Source organism: Vidua chalybeata, chromosome 5 (genome assembly GCF_026979565.1).
Source record: "Vidua chalybeata isolate OUT-0048 chromosome 5, bVidCha1 merged haplotype, whole genome shotgun sequence".
In the NCBI taxonomy this organism is placed as follows: domain Eukaryota; kingdom Metazoa; phylum Chordata; class Aves; order Passeriformes; family Viduidae; genus Vidua; species Vidua chalybeata.
This window is the reverse complement of record NC_071534.1, coordinates 27,372,698-27,389,107: the sequence shown is the minus strand read 5'-3', so window position 1 is coordinate 27,389,107 and position 16,410 is coordinate 27,372,698. Positions and strand designations below refer to the sequence as shown.

At 41.5% G+C, this 16,410-nt stretch overlaps 1 protein-coding gene across 1 annotated transcript in view; it reads left to right on the top strand.

Annotated features, from left to right (window-relative positions):
* Positions 1 to 6,840: 6,840 nt before the first annotated feature.
* The window catches only part of PTN (pleiotrophin), a 77,846-nt gene continuing 68,276 nt past the window's right edge, over positions 6,841 to 16,410 (top strand). Inside the window, exon 1 of the mRNA XM_053943317.1 lies at positions 6,841 to 7,121. The gene's annotated coding sequence lies outside the window, so the exon portion shown is untranslated. The remainder of the gene's footprint in view (positions 7,122 to 16,410) is intronic.

The following is a 16,410-nucleotide window of genomic DNA, read 5'->3' as shown; positions in this document are numbered from 1 at the left end:
TCTTTGCTCAGACCTAACTCCTTTTAAAACCTCCATAATTTCACTGTAGAAATGAATGGTAAAAGCAAAATTATTACGAGCAATAGCTGTAGTGGTTTTGTTGAAATGAGCCTAAAATTAGGATTTTTTTAAGTAATGTCAGAAATTATTCTGCATGGGAAGACACCTTCCCCTGTGTTCTACTCCTTTCAGATTCCCAATCTGCAAAGTAAACTACTGAAGTGAAGGATGTACCAGAGGAAATAACCAAAAGAACAACATGTGTGGCCATTTTATCGAGTCTTTCTCACTATGTTGATGGTTCCAAGAATTAAAAATGTGAAAAAACTCCCACCAGCTCTTGTGAGAAAGGCTCCAAGTGTTAAACAGTTATATGTATTATATATTATAATATAGAAGTTTATTATATACAGTTTGACACATATTCTGGGAATTTTTATTGACTCTGGATTTTTTTTTAGCAATGTTTTAACATTTGTATTCTGAGATCTTCCTGTAAAGCATAAGTGGAAGAATCAGGACTTTCTCCCCTATGTTTGCACTTTTTACTATTGAAAACTAAATGTCTAAATCAATCACATAATGCTGGGAACTAGGTCTTTGGGGAAAAAACTGACATGATTTAGCAAGAAGTGTTAGCACTGCCCACAGTAATCCCCATAATTTGATATCAGAATGAAATTTTTAATGTGAATTTTAAAAGGTTTTAATGTGCATATTTTTTTTTTAATAACAGCCAGTCCAGGTCTAGGCCTGTGGATGATGATGCCACATTTTGTTAAACTCCTGAACATGAAAGCCTAGATCAAGCTGGCGTTGAAGCCAACAGCATCCCACAGGAGTTTCCATCAAAGATGTATTGTGCTTTATGAGGGCAACTGGCTCAAATCTCCAGCAAGAAATTGCCAGTAAGTTAAGAACAGATGTACCTAATTTTGTTCTTATGGGCAAAAAAATCCTGGCTATTACATTAACTAATGAGGTATTGCACACGTGCAGGTTATAGCTGATTGTCTTCCAGTTCTTGTGTTTTTAACAACAGACCTTTATGTAGGTTTCTTGTTATCTCTGGATGTGATATCACCCAAATTTCCCATTGGCTACAGCTGTTTCTAAAAACATGGTATCAGGGAAGGAGTACTACAAATCTTTAATACAATTTCACTTTTTATTTTATTCTCTTGTGAAAGTATCTATCTACTTAGCTAGCTCCTAAAGTGCTTTGCAACCCTAACATCCTCAGAAGCAACCATTTTAGGGCCTGAATTTTATTATGTCCTACTTAATGGATGAGTTGCTGTCACTTCCACAACTGTCAGTCTCAATACATGTTTGCCTTTACTACAGTGACTGTCACTAACTAAAGTGAAGAGAAACCCCTCTGTTAAGTATGTGCAAGCTTGTACTGTAACCACTGAGAGCTGACGAGCTTAACTGTGAACTAAGCCACCAGAGTCTTGGGAAAAACAGCTGTAAAGAACTCTCAGTAATGGTATTTCTGAATATGTTTGATATTAATTTGTGTTCCTTCTATTGCTGTGATTTCACTCAGATTTGTAATCAATGATTTAGCTGCCTGTTCTGCAGTTGCTCCAAAGGAGAACTCTTAACATTTGATTGTGCATAAGAAAGACTTGTTAAAACCACTTATATTTATCTTTAAATGTGAAGTTTAGCATCATTATAATTACACAGGTGAACTCTTTACAAATTGACAAACAAATCAGAAGGCAAGAGAACATTCTGGTAAGTGGAATTTCTTCTTTGTTCATGCATTCAGGTTCAGAGTTGTGCTGTTTGCATCATATTGCAGATGCAAAGGGTGTTGTAATGGTTGTTCCCAAAATACTACCAATTCACCTTAAAGGGAATATAGTAAGAAATATTTTTTTTATTATATACGCAAAATTGGATTGAAAGCTAGTGATTATGTATTTCAAAAGGTGGTTACTAGAGTTCTAACTGAAAAATACAACGTGTCATGATTTAGATCATAGGGAAAGGATCAGAATACTTCTAATTTTCTAATCACTTGCCTGCTAAAGAGTTAGAGCCTCTAATCTGTTATTGCTAGCTTGGCAGAGAGTAAAATTGACCATTTCAGTCCAGTGCCCAGGGCAAAGCTATTTAGTAGTGTGTCTGACACTGGCTGATTGCCTTAATGAAGCATCAAGGACAGATTTGGTGGGATTATAAATGCTATCTTCTCTACTTCTAAAGCCAGTCCTTTCATAGAATAGTTAGGCACGTGGGTGTAGTGCCTTGTGAAAAAATAGGTATTAGCAAATCAGGTTCTTCCTGGGAGAAATTGAAAGGGAAATTTGCATTCTAATTGTAGAGTAATTTTCTGCCGTAAGTTTGAAATCAATTAAAAACGTCAATTTTATTGGTTCGTTTTCAAAGGAAAAACATGTTGTTTTTGCATTTTGCTTCGATTTTACAATGCATAGTGACAAACCCCCAGAATACAGAACAGAAGTGGTAGCTGTTGCTCAGCCCTTCATAATAAAATGCCATTTTCTTTTGGTTTAAACTTCTCCCTAAATTGCAAAACTAGAATGAAATGAACATGTTTGTTTATGGAAAAAAAAAAAAAAAAAGGTGGCCATGTACTCAAAGCAATTTTTTTTTTCATCATAGCTAAGGTATTTTATTTTTAATGCAGTAGACTTCCACTCCCAGGAATGCCAGCACAAACAAAAGAAGAAAGTAGTGAGAGAAGCCAACATATGAAGAGCAGCCTTTTAAATGCTGGGGATCTGGAAAGGCCTGCTGTGTCACATTATATTTGTGGATTTCAAACTGCAGCATGCAGATGTATGCACATGAATAATTTTGAGCAGAAGAGCTTTAATCCCCTTGTAGAAAATGGAGTCAGTCAAATGTGTAAAGTTACGACATGTATTCATGGTTTGGTGACTGAAGCTTAAGATCAAGTTCTGGGCCACTGGCTTTGTTTTCAAATATCTTAAGTTTTTAGCATATGTGCATGAAAGAATAACTCTTCTGGGTTCATGGTCTTGCCATTGTCTTCCACATACCTCTGGGAAATCTGATTTTTTATACTCTGGATTACTTTAATATTAGGGAGTAAGGTATGAATTATTATTTCTGAACTCCGTGGATTTTTCTACTCCAATTATAAGATTGATAGTCTCTGTGATGATAGTATGAGGGCTTGAAATGAAAGATAGAGTGAGAGGGTAAACAGCTCAGAAGTAGTTGATTTCAATCCTCAATGCATTCACTAAATAATTCAGTATCACTAATGGAAATCTGATCTGAGCGCGGCAGTCGAGATGCAGAGCACTCAGTTGCCAGGGCTTGGCAGCTCAATAGCTCGGGAACAACAATGGAGCAAAAGGTGAAGAAACCTTTAAACTGTTGTGGAGTTCTACTCTCTGCTTTCCTGGAATCATGTTACGTTTTCCTGGTGCTGCTGTTGCTGATGGCTGGGGAGGGCAGGGAAAGAAATCGATATTTACAGTGGAGCTGAAACAAACAAGGCAAGCTCAGCTCCAGCTGACCTTCTAACCTACTCAGCAGTGGGACTGAAAACAGGGAAGCTCTTCTTGAGAGAAAATTGCATAAAGCCTTGTCCTCTGACTTGCTCTCTGAACTTTAGAGTCAGAATTTTTAAGGCCATCTTTGGAAAAAAAAGTGCAAACTGCTGTTAGAAATTCAAACTATTTCCTTCAGGTGGGTTGTGAAGTGATTACCTAAGAGTAACAAAAAACCCCAGCTTCAAAGAGAAAAGTTGGTGTTTATGTTTTTTTCAAAGGGAAAAAACCCCACCTAATTCAAGGCAACTTATTATGGTAAAATTATGATATTATTTTGGTAAAAACTGTACCTAAATTTGGGAGCTTCTTCCCCCAAAATTAACATAAATTTTTACTGATTGAATTGAGATTCTTATTAGGATCTAATATTTTGGATTGTTTATGAGACCATTTGCACATGGCATTAATCAAAGGTCCTTTTACAGCTTGTTTTGGCCTGAACCATCAGTTTTCCTCTTTAAGAGATATTTCAGATTTGGCTCACTCCTTAGGTTGTGCATTTCTGCTCCAGGTAGCAAAGAGGATACGTGAAAACAGAAACTGGACTTCTACAGCTGCCAGTCCATTCCTCACCACTGCTTTTTGATCAGAGTGGAACCAACAACTGTAAACAAATGCTAAGAATTTTAAAGATAAGTAAGTATCCCTGACAATCTGTGAGCAAAGTTTCTTTTCTTGGTTTCCTTTGTGTTCAGAGTAGAAAAGTAATAGTTAAAAAGTATTTTTTCCAGTAGGGATTTTCCTATATGTCACAAAAAAATGTTGACTGGTCTGCAGTTCCAGAGATCATGCAGCAATTATATCATTGTCTGAGAAAAATCTCAGGAGAGACCAAACAGCAGAGAAGATCTGGAGATAAGCTTCTCCAACCTTAATATCCTTTTATTAAGGAAAACAAGGCAAGCTCAGGCAAGCCTGAAAGTAACTGGTCATAGCTTATCTTCCATCCATCCCTTTTCTCCATGCTGTACTGCTGTTTCCCACTGGGAACCAATGTCACAGGCACCTTTGAGGCTGTGAATAACATAGCTGGTGACCTTTTTCTTGGCAAAAGAAGTTACATTTGTCCTCTCAAGACTGCTGTATTCACTGTTTCATTGTCTTCTCTGTCTTAACAGGTTCTATCTCAATAGCAAAAGTTCAGTCAAGAAATTCAAGTATTATGCCCCATTAATATCAAACGTATACAACACAGTGAGCAATTTGGGGAAAAGAATATTTTTCCTGTATTTGTACAGTGCTTATTGCAATGGAAACCTCAGTTAAGCCTCAAGGTGCCATTGAAACAAATAATACGAACATTAAAAAACATTTACTTTTTTGGCAATCAAAAACCGAGAAACTCTGTTTTTCAGTCATAGGTGCTTTGAACAATGATCTGTCCCCTGAGAAGCTCTGCTAACCTTGTTAGCAGTTTTATTTTGGAGATTCTGAGTCAAATAACACACAAAACTATTTTTTTGTATGTAAACTCAGTTTCAGGAAAATAACGTCTAAGCCATGAAAAACTAGGTAGGGAGAAAATCTGGGAGCAAATGTGGTCTTGACATTGCTTCCAAATTTAGAGGTCAAAGGAGGCTTCTAACATCATGCACATCTTTGTGAAAAGCAGTTGCTTTCTGCAAAGTTTCCACTGTTTTATCAAAATGGTAAGCTTGCAGTGTTTTGGCTAAGACTCGGATTTCTGTGAGGAAAATAAGAAACCTCTTGGCCCATTCTGATGCAATCCGTTTTGGTTTCAATCAAGGTGAACTTAGAGCCATTGTTCTCTTTTCTACTTAGTTACTCAGAAAGGATTGATCATCTGACATGTGCTATAGTGGTTGTATGGAGAATTTCTTGGGTCTGCAAAGTGTCAACCACTACCAGGTGTTTTTTGACGGAAAGTTTCTTTCTCTAGATGCTTGTTGTGCTTAGCACAGTGCTGCCAGGATTTCACTGAGAAGACCTCAGGAAGGTGCGAGCTGGCTAGCAAGCATTCATTCAGCCTTGCATGCTCTGAAACACGAAAGCCATTGAGTTCTCCTTTCCACTCATCCAGCTGCTAGAAAGGATATTCTCTCCACCTCAAGCCATCACTTTACACTGCAAATCAAAATTGTTGTTTTAAATTACATCACTGTCATTAAACCTGCTGGTGGTGCAAATCGTGAACAGCCGTGCCAGGACTGAACACATAACTGTGTGATGAAAAGAAGATGTCAAGGTGTGGATGGAAAGGGTTAGTTTACTTTACTAAGAAGGACTCCAGGTGAGTGCAATTGCCTGCTCTGGGACTGGCTGTACAGTGCTTTTCATTGTCACAGATGGTAGGTGTTAGATGATGCAATGTGTTCGGTGCCAGACAAATTACTTTTTTAGCTCATTCCTCTGGAAACAGGAGGGGAATCTGAACTGGATTTCTGTGCAAACCTGGAGCAGGAGCTGCAAGCTGCAAACCCAGCTGAGACCTAAGCAGTGAATGGGCCCAGTCTTTCAAGTGAAGGCAGAGACTTGCTCTGGGGAGAGGGAATTACACAGAAATTGCCTGGAGTTTGGAACAAGTCCACGTAGTTTTAAATTAAGCTGTGGATTGGGGAACACTCTTATTCAGTGGATGTAATGAACCTAAAAGTTGGAAAAGCCTGCCACTAAATGAAAGCCCTGATACAACTCCAGCAACCGCTATGACCAGAAATGTTGAAATGGCATGGCAAAAGTTGTTCTCATAGTGCTTTTAGGCCAAGTTGAAATTAAAAGCTGGGGGTGGGGGACTGGGGGGGGGAGAAGCGGTCGACTGTGGGGTTTTATTTATTTATTTATTTATTTATTTTCTTGTTTCCCACTCCCTAGCAGTATTTCCAGCCTATCACTCCCGTGGTCAAAATGGAAGTCAGTGAAGCCGAAGTTAGAGCTCCCCAAACTCTGACAGCCAAAGGCGACCGGAGCAAAAGCTGCGGTGGACGTTTGTACCTGCAAAAGCAGCTGAAGCCCCCCACCGGTCGGGGGGCGAGATGTAGGGCGAGATGCCTCTCCCTCTCCCTGGGTGATGAAGAGGAGGGCAAGTTGCCTGGGCTAGCAAGCCTGGTAGGGATCTTGGGGCGCACCGCGCTGCAGCAGCTCCCCACTGGGCTCTCCTCGGTGCGCTCTTCCCGGGGGAGCTGCGGCGGATCGCAGAGGAAAGGAGCGGTCCCGTCCCGCCCCCGCGCCCGCCCAGGCCAGCCCAGGCCAGCCCAGCCCCGCGGCGGGGGCGAGGCTGCCCCGCGGGTGACCCACCCGGCGGCGCGCCCCCTCCGCATCACACGAGGGGGCAGCGCGGCCGCTCGCTCTGCCCCGGCGCCCGCCTGCCTTCCCTCCTCTCGCCGCCTCGCCGCAACCCGGGCTCCGCCGAGTCAAAGCGCGGATCAAGTTCCCTGCCTCCAGTATAAAAATCTCGGCGAGAAAGCTCCGGTGGGAAAGAGAGCAGAGCCGTCCGTGAGCAGCGCAGGGATAGGCGGCGGCAGAAGCAGCCGCTGCTCACCGGGGACGGTCGCGGCTCGCCCCTTTCAGCTGCGGGAGAAGAGCTTTTTGACGCCCGAAGTAAGTCCGAGGCAGCGGCCGGGACTCCCGGGTCTGCCCGAGGGATGGTACCTCCAGCGCTTGTTCCACCGGGGCAGGGTGGGAAGCGCTTCGCCTCGTCCCTGCCGAGGCTCCGGGACACTTGCCCCAGCAGGACGCCGCTGAGGGTGGCCGGCCAGAGGGGCCGTGGGGCTGGGTGGGAGCAGGCGTGCACCTGAGAGGGACACCTGAGCCCCCGGAGACACCTGGCCGAGGTGGTGGGTGAGGTCTGGGAGTGCCCAGGAGCAGGAACGGGACCGCGCTTTGCCGGGTGGGGAGCGCTGCCGCGGTGCTTTGGTCCCTGGGAGCGTTTAAATGCCAGTGCGGGGTGAGAGGGACAGCGGTGGCGGTGGGCGACGTGACCCAGCGGGGAAGGGAGGCAGGAGTGTGCGGGCAGGTCCGTTTCGAAAGGACAAAAGGGCAGCGGAGCGGCAAACCCCCTGCGGGTCCCAGTTACCCTGTGCCAGGAACGTCCCGGCTGGAACTCGGGAGTTTAAATTGTACCTTCAGACCGAGCGCTTCGGCTGATATTTTTCTTGGGACTTTGCCTTCTTATCCCTAATTTATTCCCGGTGAAACAACTAAATCTAGCAAGTGTTGATAGATCTATCTAAAACTGCCGTCGTTAGTTCGTGTCTTCCCCTTCCTCGGGAGGGATAGGCTGGGGGAAAATCTGAGTTAACAACGGTGAAAACACAGTTTCCTCTTTGTTGAACGTATATGTGATTCTGCAAATGTTTCATGGTCTCCACCCTCGGTGCTTCTAACTCCTTACCTTCCTTTCTTCTCTCGTTTTTAAAACAACTTTTCATAGGGGAGTGGTAGTCTTCATTCTGCAGGAGCTTATCTGCTCCTTTTACATCTTCCACTTGGCTGTCGCACCTCTTTCACGCTGCCAGTGGCTTTGCCTTGGTGGTGAATGGCTACTGCACTTTAACTTAGTGGCACCCTTGGGAGCTGGCTCCTAGGATGTCCATCTGAGAGACTGGCTGGTTCTTGGGAGCACTGGGGAAATGTTTGTGACAGGAGTTAAATCTTTCTCTGTGACATAACCCTGGAGCTATGGATAGTGGTGTTTTAACTAGATCCTGTTTGCTTGCAATGACTTGTATTATGGTAGAGGAGCATTTTACCTGTGGCTCATCAGCTCTTGAGTTTCATGTCCTTTCCTTGTTTTCCCTCTGGGCACTGATTTTTTTGAGCTTTTAGCAAAGCTCAACTTTTTGAACAAGAAATAAACGATGTGTGTAACTGACTGTATTAGGGAGAAGGAGGGAAGGGATGAAGAGGGAGAGAGCAAAGGAAAGTAAAAGTTGTTACAAAGAAATACTTGGGTTTTTATGTGTTCTGAGCAGTGTTCTTGAGCTGATTACAAAACAAATTTAATGTTTCTGTGTGTTTGTTTTGTTCGTTTTGGTTTCCTCCCTGAAAAAGAATAAGAATTAAAAAAAGAAGTCTGAACTTTTGATCATGAGAAATAGTTTGAAGGGAAAAAGGAACCAGTGCATTTGTGACAAAATTTGTTAATTTGCTTAGGAAGGGAAATTTGGAAGTGCATGGAGAGGGTACTTAATTGAACTAAAAAAACCCCCAAACCCCATAACTGACCCCAAAAAGCAGCAAAACCAATTCCTGCTGCATAATTTAGCAACTTCTGCTAAAGAGAATAAATGTGGAGATTTAATATACTCCTGTCTCTGGGCTGAGCTAAACTCTTCAGTGATTTTTCATGTATGAAGCTTTGGGTGAAACTGAAGGACAGAAACTCACTGACTTTACTCCCAAGTCAGCTCTTGGGTGGGGAAAATAGACGCCAGCAACAAACCTTTCTTTTACAAATGGTAAATATTCGTTTTTAGTGTAGAAATGGCCTAAGAAAAACAGCTTTTTTTGCAGTTATCCAGATGTCTATCCCCAGGTATTTGAGATGCAGTCTGTGGCTGATGTATCCTTGCCAGCAGAAGGTTTGTCTCACTATAGGATTACAAAACATAGTGCTGCTATCCCAGTACCATATGCCTGACACTGGGGACACTTTGGAGGGTTATCTTATTCCTGACACAGCTGTACTGATGTACGGATGTTTTGTGTAGATTAATCTTTCTGCCACGAATGTGAATATTATTACTTAGTGAACTTCCAGCACTCGTGGCTTCGGCAAGGTACTTCCTTGACATGTCCTCTATTTCTTCTTGATCATTCTGGGAATGGTTGTTCCTGACTCCTTAGATAAGAATTAAAAATAATTCTTCACAGGAGCTCTGAAAATGCACTCATTTAACTCATACTATTTTTTTTTTTTTGTGTGTTGGGGTTTTTTGTCAAGGAAAATACAATTTATCTAGTGTTATGGTATAACAAGTGTTTTAGTGTAAGACTAGGGCATTAGGGATGGAGCTGGCATGGCTCATTGCTTCTGCTCTGTTCAGGCCCCCTCATTACCTACATTCCCAACTGTGGCATTTTCTGTGGGAATTGGTCTTTAACAATGTCTGCTTTGCTTCGATATTTACAACCTCTTGCTGGTCAGTGTATCAAAAGCATTTTCATTTAGAGGATGCATTTCAGGACTTTAATTGAGGAAATCTCTTTGTTCCAGGGCTCCATAATAAACCATACAAAATGCTGTCTTTGAACGAACTAGGTCACTGTAACGCGTGCACACATAGAGCGATTCTCATCTGCTCAGGGTAGTGACACTCACTTGAGCCATATCCCTGGTGAGCTTGTCCCTGATTTATCCTTCTTGGACTGGCTTGTTCACAGGGAGCTTATGCTGAAAATTCACTGCTGGAGGTCATTCTCCATTCTTGGCATCTCTGGCAGCCTTAAGCTTAAATTGCAGCCTCATTTTCTATCCAATCAATACCACTCTTATGTCGCTGAGTTTCCATGGTGCCCCCAATCTTCTGTCTACATATTGATGTCTGACAGCAGGAATAGCATTCTGTGTCGCTATATATACTTACTAAACCTGTCAAAACTATTTAGGGTCTGTCGCACTAATTTATATCCATATCCTGATATTATTTGTATCTGTTGAGCTTTGACTGATGGAACTTGCCGCACTAAGGAATCGGCCCAACAATGCACTCCAGGGATGGCTCAAGGGATGGATGTTTTGAGAAAGGGGAAAAAGACTCTCTTCTAGAGTAGCTGGGGTAGTCTAGAATCCTTTGAGCACAATAGAGTCATTTTGAAAACATCCAAGTCTCAATGGCTCCAAGTTAATGCTTTGGAAATCATTCTTCATTGTGCTGCTCTGAATGCACAGAGGGTCCTCTCCAGTGGAGCCGTGGAGAGGAAAATAGAAAAGTGGGCATTGTCAAGTGCTCAATGTGTATTTGAGGGGAGTTCGGGGAAATTTGAGTCAGTTGTCTGACATCAGTTTCTTCAGCAGAAGCACTGTGGAAAAATGGAATTAGAGGAGCCAGCAATGTCTTCTGTAATGTGGATGCTTTTGTTTTACTACAATAACCCACAGAGATGAGTTGTTGTGTAAGAAATGGTATGGCGGTGTCTCTGTGGACTGACACAGCAGCAGGGAAACCAGATGAGAAAAGGCAGATCTTCTATATGTCACTAAATTCCAGGGCACTGACTACTTGTTACTCTTGTCAGCAGTATTAGGCACTAAATAAAGACCAGATAGATTTTTTTTTTTAAAATTAAATATGCTTTGCAAGCTGTTGATTTTAGATTGAACAGAAGCGGTCATCAGCTGAAGACCTCTTTAATCCTGCTACTTTTATCATGAGCTTGATCCAACCCATGAAATAAGAGTTGGCAGTCAGTATGGAATTTGCTTCTTAATATTTTTCTTGTTCTTGTCAGAAAAAGTGATCTTGTGATGCCAATTTCATCAATACTTTTCAGACTCTCTTTAGGCTCCTACAGTTTTTTCCCAAGTGAAAAATAAGGACCTCAAAGACTTAAAAGGACCTGTTGCAGGTTCAGTTTGTTTTCAGCATTGGTTCACCTTACCATGCTAGAAAGGGTCAGCAGGACTTCACCTAACTAGACTCTCTCTTGGCTAGTATGTCTCACCTCCTTTAATTCCAGGGAACAGAATCACTGTGCCATTTAAAATATCTAGCTCTACCTTCTGCAGTGGCTCTGTGATAATTTTCTTTTTTCAAACTTTTTTTATTTGTTTCCTTGTCTATATGTGTGGGAGTGACTTTTGAAAAACTGTAGTTGTCTTGCAGACTGCTTTTTCATGTCTTCCAGGTTGAAGATTGAGAGAACACAGCTGTAAGGCAGTTTGATGGGAGATGAGAAGGGGGAATGGGAATGTAATAAAAGAGAGCTGTATTATTGATAAAGCCAGGGGATTTTCACCCTCACCATCCCTCCACTCCAAAAAGCCTTTCCTAGCCTTCCCAGAATGGCACATTCTGGTTTCAATGGGGGCGACCTCTGGAGGTGAGGAGATGAGCTAACTATATCTGAGGCAAAATCCAGTTCCACTACTTTAAGAAAAATGTATTAATGTGTTATTTTGGGCCTTAGGAGCACATTGCTTGGCAAGTGCCACTGATGGCATGGCAGCTACAGCAGAGGGGTAAAGACTTTTGGAGCAGAAGAGGGTTACAGGAGTTGGGTATTTTCAGATAAAAATAGTCTTAGAAAATAAATAGTGCTTGGGGCTCCTGCACACTGCCATTTAGTAAACTGAAAAGTTTGGTTTTAAACTGGGCCTTTCTCCTTTGAGGCCTGCCAGCACTATTTCAGAGCTCATTAAATGTTTCACAAGAGCATTATAAAAATCTTCCTTCCTCATTAGTTTCTACACAGTTTCAGCATAGCTTGGACCTTGTAAATGTCCCCTATTTAGTTGTGGATGAAACCACCATCAAATGGCTGTGGGGAGGGAAGAAAAAGAGGAAAAATTCTCTAATACCAGTCTAAATCCATTTTTTGACACTGGTCTACAGGTAGCTAACCACATAAATGAAACAGAATTTTTGCCATCTTCAAACAATATTTTTGGAGGAATTCCCTGTCTGTACAGGGAAAAAAACCTCTCCTCTCAAGAGTAAAACCAGACAGAGCAATTGGAAGGGAAGACAAGACTGGATGGGCTCTGCTTTCCTTTGAAAAGCCTCATCTGGCTGGTTGGTGCTCAGATATTTTAGGGAGGCTGGTCCAGCTGAGTGGAGACAGGCACAGGACTATGAGGTGAAGCTAGACTGTTTCTTAGGCTGGATTGCAAAGTTGGTCTTGATCTTCTAAGCTTGTTAAGACACAGAGACAGCTCTGCTGTTGTCTTCATCATCTGACTTTGCTAATTGCATCTACCCATTGCCTTTTCTGTCCCTAAGGATTAAAAAGGCAAAAAAACAGATAATTTGACTCCATGGGTACATTGGAATTCCTTGTGCGTTGATACAAACAGTAAATATATATGTATCTGTGGAAGCCAGACTGTCCCTGCACAGATATAACTGAATTAACTTCTCAGATTCAGTTCCAGTGGATATCAGGCACAAAACCTGTTTTGATCTCTTTGGTTTTTTTTTTGTTTTTTTTTTCTCCTCAGAGCCATGCAAACAATGGCATTAGTTTCATAACCAACTAAAGATGATATGTCTCTTTGCATTTAAGGCTTCCTTGTTTCTACTGGATTACTAGAACAACAGATTCATTTATGTATGTATTTATTTTTTTAACTCTACTCCTCACACATCATGTATCTCGAAGTGCAAAGGATCCTTAGTAGTGGAATGCAAATGCATGCACCCATCTGTAGCCAGCAACAGAAGGCTCACAGTCTGTAGCATCTTTTCTTCTGTGATAGGAGCATCCAAAATGTGCTTAATACATTGTGTAAGGGTATTTGTTGTAGCAAAAACTTTGTTTTTAAAGATAACTATTTTAGGTGTTCTGTCTTTCTTTTTTTTTTTTTTGCAGGTTTATGACATGTGAGCAGCAGTGGAAAGAGTGACATTGTCTCAAAATGTGCATTTAAACATTTCTGTAATGCTCATTTAGGCACTTTGTCAGATGGTAAGGCATGGATCTCTTAAGGAAGATTTGTTATCTTTGAAAGTAAGATAGGAATTGATTTGGAAATAGCCTTGGTAGAAAGATGGCAGTTCTGATATGGTGGTATCTGTGCAATGGTGCTACAAAGTCACAACTTGCTTTCAGACAACCAAGCTTCTTCCATTTCAATTTTTAGTTCTTTTTCAGCTCATTAGAAATCACATTCTTCCTGTCTAGAAGAGATTAATATTTAACCAGGCACACATCCTCCAAACATGATTCAGGCAAAGTTGATGCTTCAGCAAGAGCTTCATCAGAATAAGGAATATATGGTTCAGTCTAAGATTTAGAAAGAGTACCTCCTCCTTTGTTTTGACAACAAATTCTTCAAAATAAGACACAAATGCCCTATAATGCTACTAAATGGTTGTGACTCTTGTGCTTCTTGCAGCAAAACCTCATTGCTTTCATTGAAAGTGTCTTTGGAGTGAAGCATCTTTTAGTAAATTAGAGATAATATATTGTTCTGGTAGTCTGCCTTAAATCTGATAGAAAAACACTTTAATTTGCACAATAAAAATTACATATTTAAAAGTAGCCTTCCTCCAGCCCCCTATCACTATCACCATCTATTGAACAGAAATAATTTGAAGTTCTTTTTCTGCCTAGGATGGTTTCACCTGGAAAACCAACCTTTTCCTGTAGGGATTTAGCTTGCTTTTTGGTGCTGAAAAGCCCCTGAGATGCCATGGTTGCTTCCCAATGGCTTGTGCCACCTGAGTGCCTGGTTGTTTGCTTGGATTGCTGCCTTCCCAGAGGCCGGAAAGATATTTTCCTTTGTGCAAGAGTAACTTGCTTTTATTAGAAGCCTGTCTGGCTGCAGCTGATATGCAGTAGGGACGGGTGGATGGAAAAAATCTACTAGCCAACAGATAGGATTTTCAGCAGTCTTCCAAAAATGGTGCAAGCTTTGATTCAGGAACTTCATGTCATTTCACTTAGTAAATCCTCACTTTGCTAAGCTGTCCCTTCAGCCCATGTTTCTTGTCCGATTTGCGCGTTGTCAGACGCTTTTGCTAATCTCTGTAGTTGATGTTTGCTTAAGTGATTATTTGGCAGGAGCGTGTGAGCAGGCGTGTGTGTGTGATTGCTGTTAGCGTGGCAGTTGGTATGATATGGCATTAGCATACTTGTTCTGTGCTCTGGGCCTCCTCCTCTTCTAGGCTTATTTATGCAGCAGAAGGACAAAAAAACCTGCCCACAAACCAAACCAAAAACCCCTGCAAACCAAATCAGAAACCCGTGTGGGAGCTGGTTATGGTACAATGATTCTCTGGCCTGTTTGACCAGAGATCTGCAGAGTTCAGAGGAGCCTGAAGGTCGCTCTCATTTTCCTTCTAGTACTAATCCCAAATAGACCATCCACCAGCAGAGGATTTGTAAAGAGCTGGCAGGGATTATGGGCTGCCTAAGTAGGGGTATCTGCATTGAATCTGATCTTTGCTGTGCTTGCAAATCCCATGGGAAACTGTATTTATGGTGTGGTAAAGAAGAAAAGGCAAACTCCTCTGTCTTCATATTTGTTAGCTTAAGAGTCTGTCATTAAATGGGACATGGGTTTTAGTTTGTATTTTGGACTCATTAATATTGAGTGGTCATTTGGATTATAAGTGTATGTGTTTTAAGAGGTGCTGTTCTTTTCTTTCCATTGCTTCCAATTTGAGCTATAGCCTGTGTGTGTCTTGTGCATTGCTGGAACATCTTTATGGGCTCTGAGTTACCTCACTGAGAACAGTGGGATTTACTTAGAGTAAATGTAAAAGTGCATGTGAAATCTTTGCTTGATCGTGCAAACTTAATTTATAAGTTTAACATAATTAGTGGAAATAAAGCTATCTGATGACACAGTATGTGTTCAGGTCATGCTTTTTGTGAGTGGGTGGGATGAAAGCTCTTATGAAAAGTTTTCTAGCAATACAATTACCATGTGGCCAAGCTTCACTTGGTATATTTCTAGAGACCTGTTTAAGCATGAGCTGCTCTTCTATTAACTTTTTTGGTAAAGTCAAGCTAATGATGAGCTGGGTTTCTCCTCCACTTTCCAACATGAACTGCTTCTATTTGTCCATGTTACCAACCATAACTTTCCAAAGCAGAGTCTGGGCCATATGGGTGCTTATCCCCTTGCCAAACCTGGTGACAAGATGGTTCTGTGAAGGTTCTGAGCTTATCCTGATAAGAGGTGGGGGCTGCCATCTTTCCATTGGGATCAACCCTTGGTTTTGTCTCTGAAGGGAGAAATCTTCTGGGCTTAACATCTGAAATGTTTTGTAAAGTTGGCTGAAATCAGAAATGCAGGAGAGAAGGGAACATTTTCTCTCTCTGTTTGTAACTACCTGGAAAACTTGCCGTGTTTTCATGATGGAAAAAAAAACCCAAATCTGAAGTTCAAAAAGGGATGCGAATGGGAGGAGAAGTGTGTGAACTTCCTGTTCTTACTCATAATATTGATCCATAAAAGTTATTTTGAAGCTGCTTTTAGAAATATTTGTAGGCACTTCCAGTATTTTGCAACTGAGTTAACATTTACAAGCACCTCTTCTTTCTTGGTGGTACAGTGTCCTGCATGGTCCTGGCCTTTCTTTGGCTGCTCCTCTGTACCCAAATACAGCTCCTCTGTACTGGTTTTCCCAAAGGGTGAGAGCTTTTGAGAGCGGCAGTAGGTTGAATACTGCCACACAAGAAAAGGATTTAAAAAATAAAGGTGGCATCTTACAGCATCTACTTTGTTCATTTAGTTGCCATGTACTATATTTTAGTTTGAATTATTTATGACTGTGTCTGCAAGTCCTTTAAATAAGAACCCCTCTTTCCTGTGCTAACCACAACCGTTTGATGAGTGGGTATGGCAGGCGTGTGTTTTTATAGAGGAACAGAGAGAGATGTGTGGAGATTTTGCCCTGACATCATGCTTTACACACACCCCAAAAGCAGGTCTCTGCTGGGAGAAGCTTTAAAAAATGTAGGGATGCATAGCAAAAATGTGTTAGATAACTTCAGACTTACCAATTGTGCAACATGTACTGTAAATGACAAGTTCATATCTTTATGCATTGACACTTTCAGCATGTGCAGTAAGGCTCTGATTCCTGTTGGGATTTTACCAACTGAGATTTCTCAAGTAATTGTGGATGGGAATTTCTTGTCTTATTTAAACTGCAACAAACAAAAAACTCAAAGCAGGGGAAGTCTGTGAAGTGTAAATTATCTGTCTTAACTCAAG